Genomic DNA, 6,000 nt, shown 5'->3' on the forward strand with positions numbered 1-6,000 from the left:
GAGAGAGAGAGAAAGGAAGGAGAGAGAGAGAAAGGAAGGAGAGAGAAGAGGAGGGAGCGAGGGGGAAAGAGAGAGAGAGGGGGAGAATAAATGTACTGAACTTATCTTTAAATTAATAAATGAATAAGTAAATAAATTAATGTACGTAGTTCTGTCCACTGTGTTCATGAAGGTGGGAGAGAAGGAAGGCGCTGAGGGGAGCTTCAAGGTGGAGTGTAGAGGTTCCCTAGAACCGTGCGTTGGAGTTGAGGAAAGGCACGGTGTCATGCGTGCAGTGAGTTTGGACATCTCTGTAGGGAGTGTCATAATCACCCCTACACACTTGCTGATGGTGACTGAGCACCTGCAGTTCCCTGCTCCAGTCCAAAGAAGGCTTCCCACCTGAAACATCGCCTATCCACGCTCACCAGAGATGCTGCCTGACACGCCATGTTACTCAAGCACTTTGCGTCTATTTATGTAAACTAGCAACTGCAGTTCCTTGTTACTACTAACATGCTGTTAGCTGTTCTAATTTTATTCGCTCTACCTACATCTGAGCCTGTTTTGAACCATGTACAAAGTTACCTAATTCAATCCTCCCGACATGTCAGGCTCTGCTATCACTCATCTTTCAGATAATGTGCTGCTTCAATATTTTTCGTGCCAAAATGCACAATTTCATACTTTCCCACTTCATACTCCATCTCTGCCCACTCCTTTCACAACCTCATTTCCTATCTACCGACAGGTATGTGTCATCAGTAAATTTAGTAACCATCTTTTTGGTGCATTCATTCGTCATTTATATAATTGTATAAAGTTGTGACTCCTCGCACTGTTTGCTGTGGCACTTCCCACATCTTGCCAGCCAACAAAGACACATTTAAACGCTGGAGTAGGGACAGGCAGCATCTCTGGAGCGAAGGAACGGGCGATGTTTCAGTTTGGAACCCTTCTTCAGACTGAGAGTCAGTGTTACCTTTATCATCATTACTTTTTTTTGTGTATCTTTCATTCATTGTTCTTTATCTCTCCACATCATCGTGTAATCTCTCGTTTCCTTTTCCCATGACTTTTAGTCTGAAGAAGGGTCTCGACCTGAAACGTCACCCATTCCTTCTCTCCGGAGATGCTGCCTGTCCCGCTGAGTTACTCCAGCATTTTGTGCCCATATTGGTGTAAACCAGCATCTGCAGTTCCTTCCTACACAAAGACACATGTCTACCCTGTTCCCTGTTAACCAGCCAATCCATGCCAGTATGTCTTCTGCTCCTTGAGCTTCTATTTTGCAACAACCCTTGATATTACACCTGATCTAGAAATGCAACTATTGTGCATCCTCTGGTTCACCTTTAGCCATGGGACATGTTACTTCATCATGTACAAAAGTATATTTTGACCTTGATTATTTTTACGTGGCCTGCCAATCTTAGCTTCTAACCTATTCCCTAGGTTAGATGTTAAAGTTGAATAATCCATAATTTTCTGTTTTCTGCATTGATTGGTTTTTGAATATAGGAGTTATGCTGAAGATTTTAAGATGGTCAGTCTGCGCCTCAATGATTTGCTGGATATCACTTCCTTAGGATTGTAATTTTCCTGAGTTCCACATACTACCTTGCTCTCTGATTTACAGCTGGAATGTTACTTATATGTTTTAAAGTGAGGACTGATGTTGTCTCATTGTTTTCCAACATTAATTCTATAGGATTAATGTTCGCTTTGTTAAGTATTTTCTTATATATATAGTCTTGCAATATATTTTTATAGTTTCTAGGAACTTTATTTTGTGCCCAAAGCTTTTCTTCCTTATTAATTTTATTCTTTCATAACCAATGCCTCTACTTCCTTAGAAGGCGTAGTAAGTTTGGCATGTCTCCTACAACTCTCACCAACTTCTACAGATGCGCCACAGAACGCATTTTATCAGGATGCATCACATCTTGGTTTGGGAACAGCTCCATCCAAGACCGCAGGAAATTGCAACGAATTGTGGACGCAGCCCAGACCATCACGCAAACCAACCTCCCTTCCATTGACTCTATTTATACCTCACGCTGCCTCGGCAAGGCCAGCAGCATAACCAAGGACGAGTCACACCCTGGTCATTCCCTCTTCTCCCCTCTCCCATCAGGCAATAGGTATAAAAGTGTGAAAACGCACACCTCCAGATTCAGGGACAGTTTCTTCCCAGCTGTTATAAGGCAACTGAATCATCCTATCACAATTAAAGAGCAGTGCTGAACTACTGTCTACCTCTTTGATGACCCTCAGACTATCCTTGATTGGACTGTGCTGGCTTTACCTTGCACTAAACGTTAATCCCTTATCGTGTATCTATACACTGTAATTTGCTCGATTGCAATCATGTATTGTCTTTCCGCTCACTGGTTAGCACGGAACAAAAGCTTTTCACTCTACCTCATTACACGTGACAATAAACTAAACTGATATTTTAATATTCTGTCCAATCTTCTATCCAACCGTCCATCTTTGCACAATTATATGTTGTATCTCGGAGTCTGATACTACTTTTAACTTTTTTAGTTAACTCTTGACGGCAGGTCCTCACCTTGGAATTTTTTTCCAGTTGGATTGTATCTATTCTATGTATTTGGAAAGATCTCTTTAAATTATCAGCCACTGCCACTTCATTGATGGACCACTTAATCCAATTTGCCAGTTCAGTTTAGCTGGCTCTTCTTTTCTGTCCTCATAGTTAACCTTTTCTAAGTTTAAAATTATACTCATGGACTTATTTAACTCTCCCACAAACTAATTGAAATATTCAATCATGTTACGATCACTGTTGCCTGCAGGGTCATTAATTAATCCAAATTCATTGCAGAGTGTAGCCTACTCTCTGGTTGATTCATAGAAACATAGAAAATAGAAACATAGAAACATAGAAATTAGGTGCAGGAGTAGGCCATTCGGCCCTTCGAGCCCGCACCGCCATTCAATATAATCATGGCTGATCATCCATCTCAGTATCCCGTACCTGCCTTCTCTCCATACCCCCTGATCCCCCTAGCCACAAGGGCCACATCTAACTCCCTCTTAAATATAGCCAATGAACTGGCCTCAACTACCCTCTGTGGCAAGTAGGTGCAGGAGTAGGCTATTCGGCCCATTCAATATGATCATGGCTGATCATCGAAAATCAGTACCCCATTCCTGCTTTTTCCCCCGTATCCCTTGATTCCGTTTGCCCTCAGAGCTAAATTTAACTCTCTCTTGAAAACATCCAGTGAATTGGACTCCACTGCCTTCTGTGGCAGAGAATTCCACAGATTCACAACTCTCTGCGTGACATTCGCAGTCTGAAGAAGGGTCTCGACCCGAAACATCACCTATTCCTTTTCTCCAGAGATGATGCATCATCATCGGGTGGAGCCGCACGCAGCAGCCTCGCCAGCAGTTTGGCAGTCAGTTTTTTTTTGTTTTTTTAGTATGTCTAAATGTATGTATTAATGTTTCTCGGTATGTTTTTTTATGTGGGGGGGGGGGGGAGGAGGGGGGAGAGAAAAGGGGGAACTGTTTCCAGTCACTTACCTCGGTGGAGATGCGACTTTTCTCCTAGTCACATTTTCGCCCTCTCTTGCGGCCTAATAACTTGGATTGATGCGGCCTTTCCCGGAGACCGGCCCAGAGCTTCAGCCGCAGGCGCGGTGCGGACTTCCATCGTGGAGCCAGGAGAAAGGCTCTGACCGCCGGCCTGCTGACTTTAACATCGTGAAGCCACGGTCTGCGGAGTTCTTAGCAGCCGGCGTGGAGCGGACTTTACCATCCCAGAGCCAGGGATCCCTTGCCGGGGATCGCCGGAGAAGAGCTCCGACTGCTGGCCGGCCTATAACATTGAGAAGCCGCGGTCTCCCGTAAGAAAGTGGCCGATTCGGGCATTCCAAGAATCAAGACTCAAGAAACAAAAGTGTGTTCCATCCATCCCAACGTCAGAGCTTCGATCATCCTGATGAGAGGCCTGTACAATCGGGCCGTCCGTAGCGGCACCTGCGGAGGGTCAAGGCCCCAAACACGGGTGAACAAAAGGAGGAAGACTGAACATTATTGCCTTCCATCGCAATGATCACTGTGGTGGATGTTTATGTTAAGATCTATAATTCCTTTTAATTGTGTTGTGTTCATTTAATTGTATGGCTGCATGGTAACTCAAATATCATTCAAATATCCCTGTACCTTAATTGGTGCACGTGACAATAAATGTGAATCTGGATGTGAATCTGAATCTGCCTGTCCCGCTGAATTACACCGCTCCAGCATTTTGTGTCTACTCTCTGGGTGACATGCTGTTCTGAGAAAGTATCACAAAAAGGCTTCATGAACTCCTCTTCTACATGTTCTTTGCCCATCTCATTTGTACTGTGTGTATGCAGTCCCAAAGTCCCTTTCCATTCCTGTTGGTCAAACTCCCATTATTTGCTCACCTTCACACGCTGTTCTACCATGTGTTTTCTTTTAAGAGGCCAGTATACCACACCCACAGGGTCTTCACCCCTTTACTGCTTCTCATTTCCCTGTTTCTACCTCCTGGTTTACTAAACTTATGCCATCCATCTTTTTCATTAACAGAGCCACTTCTGCAACTTCCCTGACCTTCCTTTCCTTCCTAAGTGTCATGTCATTCATCATCGTTGAAAACGTTAGCGACGCAGTGATGCCGGTTTCCAACGGGAACGGTGACGGACGCACCACACATCTCTGTCCTCTAGTTCCTGCGGACTTCCGCCGCTGGAAGTATAGGATATTGGTGTGTGTGCTTTATCATCATTCCTTACAATGCTATGTACGACAGCAATCGCAACTTCTACTGAAGCGTGGATGGCCTTTGGCTCGCTAGGAGCTCATCCGCCCTTTGACAGGTCTTGTTTTTGGTCCACAGACCCCTCCTCACCTGGCAAACCAGGTGGGGGAGACGGTTTAGTCGCCGACTATCTGACCACGGAGCAGGTAGCACGGGATTACATGGTGGGGGGAACTCCCCCCGGACCTGACCTCATGTACCGTTCAATATTCTCATGCTTCCTTAGAAAGGAAAGGATTCTTATTCAGTCTATGCTGTCTCTCAGTTGGTTTAGATTTACTATTGTCATGTACACTGAGGTACAGTGAACAGCTTTGTTTTGCATGCTCTCTATTCAGATCGGATAATACCATACATAAATATAACAAAGTCCAACTCGTGCAATGGGGAGAGCTAATGGGAAGATACAGAGTACAGAATATAATTCTCAGCATTGTAATACATCAGTTCCATAGACAAGAGTGTGGACAATTAATGCTGGAGTAACTCAGCGGAACAGGCAGCATGTCTGGATAGAAGGAATGGGTGCCGTTTTGGGTCGAGACTCTTCTTCGGACAATCCTTTCTCATGGCATTTCTCATCTATCCTATTGTTCCCAATCTCATCCCAACAAGATTAAAGAACCTCAAATTCATTTGATGGCTGGAAAAGCTGATTGATCATTCCCGGTGCTGACACACTCCTGCATCAGAAGACCCCCTCGTTAAAAACTGTGACAACTTCCTGGCACAAAGTATCCAGTAACTTTCCCTTTCCTGATGTTTGCTCTGGTTCACCCAGGTATCCAGCTGTTCCCATACGCCGCAGCTGTGACCCACCACTTGTCCTGTCATCCTTAGTGTGCATTAATTAAACACTTCATTAATTCATTCAATTCGTTTAAAAAAAAACGCACCTGTTCTGTGCTAGTTTATTCCTTCAGAACAGAATTGACTCATAACCTGTTGCCAGATATCGACAGCCAGCTTCTCCCCCCCCCCTCCCCCCCCCCCCCCCCCCCACCGACTTCCAGTTCTCTGTTCAAAGTCACACTTGCCTTAAACTCTGTGAGTCTGTTCTCCTGAGCTGTTTTTAAAAAGAAACAAGTCATACTATGTGTGGAAGTGACTTTGTATTTGAACTAACTTAGAACATAGAACAGTTCTGCACAGGAACAGGCCCTTTGACACGCAATATCTGTGCTGAACATGATGCC

The sequence above is a fragment of the Leucoraja erinacea genome, chromosome 1 (genome assembly GCF_028641065.1).
Source record: "Leucoraja erinacea ecotype New England chromosome 1, Leri_hhj_1, whole genome shotgun sequence".
NCBI classification, from domain to species: Eukaryota; Metazoa; Chordata; class Chondrichthyes; order Rajiformes; family Rajidae; genus Leucoraja; species Leucoraja erinaceus.